The sequence below is a fragment of the Humulus lupulus genome, chromosome 4 (assembly GCF_963169125.1).
Source record: "Humulus lupulus chromosome 4, drHumLupu1.1, whole genome shotgun sequence".
Lineage (NCBI taxonomy): Eukaryota > Viridiplantae > Streptophyta > Magnoliopsida > Rosales > Cannabaceae > Humulus > Humulus lupulus.
In genome coordinates, this window is record NC_084796.1 from 148,530,122 (window position 1) to 148,537,420 (window position 7,299).

A 7,299-nucleotide genomic window follows, 5' to 3' on the forward strand; every position below is an offset into this window, starting at 1 on the left:
ATGTATGATTCAACTATGCAACCCTCATGTCTACTTCTATTTCTAACATAACTTTTTAAAATCTTCATATACCGTTCAAATGGTTACATCCATCTCAAGTACACTGGTCCACACAATTTTACATCTCTCACCAAATGAACTATTAAATGAATCATTATGTCAAAAAATGAAGGTGGGAAATATTATTCCAACTCACACAAAGTTATTATGAGATTTGTTTGGGGATCGTCCAACTTTGATACATCTACCACTTTACAACAAATAGATTTAAAGAAGAAACATAATTTAGTAATACATAGCAAATAGCTACTAGTAGAAGATGTTCAAGTAGTGTATGGTGATCATGAGACTTCATTCTAACTAAATTCAAAGTTTTCATATCTACCAATGCAGAAATATTTGAAGAATAACCTTTTGGTACTTTCACATTCGACAAAGAATGACATACCATTTGTTTCTCTTCTTTAGACATGGTATAACACGCAGGTGGTAAATAGGTTCGTCTTTCACCATACTCTAGTTGTAACATTTTGCGTATACCCATTACTTTTAAATCCAACCGAGCTTTAATTCCATCTTTACTCCGACTAGGAATATTCAACAATGTATTAATTAAGCTATTCGACATGTTTTTCTCAATGTACATCACATCCAAGTTATGCAGCAAAACCATATGCTCCCAATATTCAAGCGAAAAAAAAATAGATTTCTTCTTCCAACAACCTGTCGCACCATCTACAACCTCCTTTGTTTTTTCACGTCTAACATTTTTTCTCTTATTTATAAAATCTCTAGGCTTACCGAACTTGCATTTGACTTTGTTAAACTTTATTAAAAATTGTCCTTAAAGTAAAGGTGGTGCAGCCTTTCCAAATTCAAGTTTACCATTGAAGGTATTTGTCAAACTTCTAAATTCATGTTCTTCAGGAAAGAGCTTTCGGTGTCCCATATAACAAATCTTTCGAGAGTTTTTTAAATATTCAGAATGAGTCCCCTCTTCACAAATGGGACATGTCTTATTTACCTAAGACTGGAAAATCATTAATGGTCCACAACAACACTGCTTTAAGATTGAAATTTTATTTCTTATAAGCTTCGTAAGCATTAACCCTATAATACCACCATGTGCTTAAATCATCAATTGAAGGAGCTAGGTATACATCAATATCAATTTCAGGTTGTTTTGGACCTGATATCAACAAGGTCAACATGGTAAACTTCCCCTTCATACACAACCATGGCGGTAAATTATAGATTGCTAACATTATAGGCCAACAACTATATTTACTACTAAGGGAAGTGTGTGGATTAATTCCGTCAGCAGAAAGACTCAAACGAATATTCCTCGGTTCATTGCCAAATTCAGGCCATTTCACATCCTCTATTTTCCAAGCTGGAGAGTCAGCTGGATGTCTCAGCTTACTATCCTTTACTCTATCTTTGACATGCCAAATTAAATTTTTAGCATGATCATCATTTCGGTACAACCGAACCAAACGAGGTATCGATGATAGATACCATAAAACCTTTGTAGGGACACATTTTCTAACCACATCATAATTTTTTTTCTTTTGCCATCTAGACTCGCCACATGTCGAACATGCAATTGCATCAACAAATCTTTGTCGATATAAGATACAGTCGTTAGGATAAGCATGTATTTTTTCTTATTGCATGCTTAACGAACGCAACGTCTTCTTTGCCTCATAAAATGAAGACAACATTTCATTACCTTCTAGTAATAAATCTCCTAAAAATGATAACAACTATGTCATTCCCTTATCACTCCACCCATGTTTGGCTTTTATGTTATACAACCTAAGTAGTGTTGATAATTTTGTGAACCTTTTACAATTAGGGAAAATGAGTTTTCTAGCATCTTATAAGATGGAATGAAATTTAACTGGATCCACATAAGATTCATATTGTGCATCATTAGTCAATTCTGATATATCATCAACTTCATAATCCACGTCAAAATACTTATTATTCTTGGATGGTCCCTCATCAGTGACTTTTATTCTTTCTCCATACAAAAATCACACTTTATAACTTTTGTGTATTCCGTTCCAGAATAAGTGATCTTTTATTTTAACAATTTTCATATTAACAATGTTACAACACTTAAAACGAGGACAAGGAATACTATTAGAAGATTGAGTATTCCTTGCACAAAATTGCAAGAAAAACTCAACTTCATTCCTATATTTCACTGATAACCTATCGGCTGACACCCAGTCTCTATCCATTATCAAACTTCACACAAACAAAACAAACCAAACAAACAAAGCAATAAACATTAACAATTAGGTTAATGAATTACCTAATTGACAAGTAAACAAAGGAAACAATATGTTTAAAAAAAATTGGGCAGCATTTCCCCTATTTCTAACACATTTCCCAAATTTTAAAACATACATGTATATAACACATAATATACACAAAAATATTCAACATATCAATCAAATATGCATAATTCTCATATTACTAAATCTAAAAGAAATTGGGCAGCATTTTCCCTATTTCTATTACATTTCCCAAATTTAAACAAACCTATATTCATCACATAAACACAACAAATAAATTAATCAATCAAACATGCATAATTCCAGCCTTATATCATCGCAGCACACAGTCCCAGAACCTGTATCCACTAATTTATAATTTCTACATTCCACTAAGTTCAATATCCTAATTATATATTAAGTTCTAAAATATTATTGCCTCCAATATAAAATCCTCCAAAGCTTGATCTCACCAACAAATTCGTCAACAAAAAACCTATTCAAATGTACCAATAAACAAAAAATAAATGAAAATCTTATCAATATATATATACATATTCAAAAATAAAAAAAAAATTAAAAAGTTAACAAAATATAAAGAAAATTGTAATAAAAATATTAAAACTAAATTATTCATAAAGTAGAACTTGTAGAAAATATATAAGCTTATCTATATACTCATTTACATAATAAAATTCAAAATTAAATATTATAAAAAATTGAAAATGTTAACAAAAAATAAAGAAATTATAATAAATAATTTCTAAAGAAATAAAATATTAAAATGCAAAGTTTAAACCTAAAATAATTACAAAATCTCAATATAAAACTAACCAAAAATTTAAAAATCTGAAATATAGCTATTTCATAAAAAATGTTACAAAAATAAAATTTATTTTATAAAAAATAATAAAATTGCACTTACATGTGGTAATTGAGTAATGTGGGCTTTTGATGTAACAAACCCCACCAAGGAAGTTTTTGGGTTTTTAAACAATAATCTTCAAAAAAAAAAATATACACAAAAATTAAAAGAAAAATCAATGTATAAGGTTCATAAACATATATAAATCATCATTTTAACCTTAAAATTGAAAAAAAAATGAAGAAATCTTACCAAAATGTGAGAATTTGTTCGAAAGTGCCGTTTGTTTTAGAGAGAAAACACTTTTTTTTTCTTCTGAAAGTTTAGGGTAAATGAGCTCTTTGGAGAAGACGAAAAGGTTGTAAATTGCGTAGGGGCGTTAGCGTCAGTGTCCCACAGATGCTAACAAGACGTTTGAGTCAGTGGGGCACTGACGCTAACGCCCAAGTTAACAACATCATTGTTCTAACTGACACAAATACCCTTTCATTTGTGGTAGTGGCCAACTGTCACAAATGCTAATTCTCGGTCAATGGTGTCAGTCAACTGCATTGACTGACTCGTTTGATTGACACAAAAAGGGTATTTTGGTGTAGTTGGTGAAAATTGGAAAAAGCTTACCTAAGGAAGTCAAATCTGAACTTATAAGTTTTTTTAAGAAACAACCAAGATGTCTTTGGCTCGTCACACAAGGACATGGTGGATATTATCCCTACTGTAATTAGCCATGCCTTAAATATTTACAAGGACAATTTCAAGCCGTACAACAGAAGAGTAGGCTGCTCGACAAACAAAGGTCTAAGGCCTTAAAAGAAGAAGTTGAAGGCCTGAAGGAAAATTGGTTCATAAGAGAAGCCTTCTACCCTGAGTGGGTTGGAAACCCTAATCTATTGCAATAGCCCAATGGAAAATGGAGGACCTATGTTGATTTCATAGATTTGGCCAAAACATGCCCAAAAGACTATTTCCCTTTACCAATGATCGACCTGCTAGTTGATGCTACTGCAGGGTAGTAGCTCCTTACATATATGGATGCCTATTTAGGGTACAATCAGATCAACATGCACCCTCCCAATGGGGATCATACCAACTTCAGAACCGACATAAGCTTATACTGTTACAAAGTAATGCCTTTTGGACTCAAAAATGTTGGCGCGATGTACCAGTGACTGGTTAACATGATGCTCAAGCATCAGGTAGGCAATAGCATGGACGTTTATGTCGATGATATATTGGTCAAGTCAAAAAAGAGTGGGGGGCACTTTCAAGATCTACCAAAATGCTTCACTATTTTCAAGCATTACAATATGAAGCTTAACCCCTTAAAGTACTCGTTTGGAGTAAGCTCGGACAAATTTCTTGGTTTCATTGTAAATTCAGCATGCATAGAGGGTAATCCAGAGAAAATCAAAGATTTAATTGACATGAAGTCCCAAACCAAGATAAAGGATGTACAAAGCCTCACCATACGAATCCCATCTCTTAAAAGATTTGTCTCAAAGTCAACAGATAAATGTGTTCCATTCTTCAACCTACTAAGAGAAAATAACGAGTTTGAATGGACGGAAGAATGTGAGAAAGATTTCCAAACACTTAAGGAACACCTGGCGCAACCAACAGTCTTGTCAACACTCGTTGATGGTGAAACCCTTTATTTATATCTAGTAGTCACTAAACATGCTGTTAGTGCAACACTTATCAGAGAAGTAGACAAAATACAACATCTAGTGTACTTTCACTACAAGAAAAACTACTTTCCATAAGACTGAAAAGTATTATCTAATATATAGCACAACATTTTTGATGTTTTAAAGAAAGCAATGTTGTTGTAGGTCGAACCACTTTGCATAACACTTTTTCATAGTTATTGTACAATCTACGATAACATGTTTCTTGTGTTATTTTAATCCTATTTATAATAATTTATATAACATTTTTTGCCACTAATAAGGTAGTATTATTTTAAATTTAACAATAAAACATCATTTGTATTATACACGATATTTTGCATAAAACAATTGTATACTTATGAGAGTGTATGATTACATTACTACAAAAATTTATACAAATTTTTATGGTAATGCCATACATATAAGCTTATATATCACTATTTTTTCTTACTGAAGAAAAAAAAACTTAAAGTTGAACAAGATAACATAAATAAGTTTTTATTAATTTCTTGAATGGAAGTAAAATAACTAGCCTTGTTTGGGCTTCCAATTTATAATACAAAATAAATTCTACTTAGTGACAATTCTAACATTAGTGAATATGTAGCAAGAAGTGGACAAAGTTAGGGAATAAATTATTTGATTCTAAAGACGTCAACAAATATTGCTTTTCTCTGCTTAGATGAAAGACAATCCCATTTCCTGCAGATTGCAAAATAGAACATTAAAGTACGAGCAAAGAAAAAAATAAATTGTTATATAAGAATCAAAACTTATATGAACAAAAGCATAATAATTAAGTTATCCAATCATGGTTTGTCCACAACCTTAATAATTTGATTCAACTTAATGTTCAAAATCTGATTGAATTGTAAATCACTTACTCCATCCTTAGAAAGAAAGTGTTATAAAGAATGTTTTTAGCAATTACAAGAAAAACACGTAGCAATTCAAATGAGGAAAAATAAAATAAATTAGACATAATATTTCAAGCAATAATGGAAGCAAACATGTAACTAACAAACTAAAACTCAAGCATATTAAAATGGGCAAGACCATAGATTTCTAAACAAGAATAATACAGTCAAAATATTAAAATGTTGCTATAATACTACTCATAACGAATATTCACATCGATGATAATGAAGTACCATAAAAGTCCAAATATATCATAATAGATCTAATATCATGATGTGGCATTACACTCGGTGTACATGTACTAAGATTAATGATATATTATGATTAATAATACACTATTAGTAGTTTTTAAGTGTCAATACTATGTATTTGAAAACTTTATAAATGCTATACATATACAATTAATGAAATTCCTTCGTGAAGAGAAATACTGCACCTTTAAAAAAAAGCACTATTGGCATTGAAAAATTAAATCTAAATGCATGATTTTTTCCAAACTAGGGTAAATCTAATGTATATTTTTCTTACACTTAATATAAATAATTTTGCATTAGCGAATTCAATAATTGAAAACCTATATATGTAAAAGATCACCAAACCAGGTCTATTGGATAAACCAAGAAAGGTTAATTTATACACATGAATAATAAGCATTGTTTCATGAGAACCATTATAACTATACTTTTATCAATCAATTCTTTAAGATCAGAAACAAATACAAAAAAATAAGACATTAATTATAAAGAAACAATTAATATTGTCCTGCTCATTATATCATTCATCTACCTTGAAATGTCATCATTCTGTTTCTGAATTTAACTTTTGATTTCCATTTTTTTTTAAACGAGACATATTAAGCAAGTAAAAACAAGTGGTAGTCACATGGTTTTGTTGGTTTTATGATTATTATATTAAGAATGGGAAGTGGTTTTGTGTTAAAATATGTGGTTTTGTTGGTTTCATGATTTTTTTTCAAAAAACTATAATGCTATACATTCTATGGTTGGAAAAAGTTTTTTTTTATTTTAGTAGTGCCACATTTTTATATTTTATTGATTTATTGGACTGACCATTAGAATAAAAAAGTTCACAATGTGTTGAAATACAAATCACAACCTTAATAAAAGCAACAAAACCATATAATCTAATCAGTATGTGTAATCTTTATGAATTAGAAAATTATATTAAAACTTATATATTCTTTTTACAATATTTCAATAAATTAATGATCATTCTTTACATAGTTATTCCCTTGCTAATTAAAGCAACAAGAATAGTATCATAACATGGATCGAATAAAAACATGATGATGATCATATACCAATGATCTTGATGGGATGAACATTTTATTCATAGAAATATGTAAACATCATGTTATAGATAAAATATAACACTCTCGTAGAACATGCATTTAAGCATTTAATCCAATATAACAACATAACACTACAAAATTTAGAGCATAACTTTAGTGAAAAAAGAAAGAGTGGAAAAAAAAATGATACTATAAACAAAAGCACAGGAACAAAGTATGCATAAAGAAGCAGAGATTTATGACAGAGAA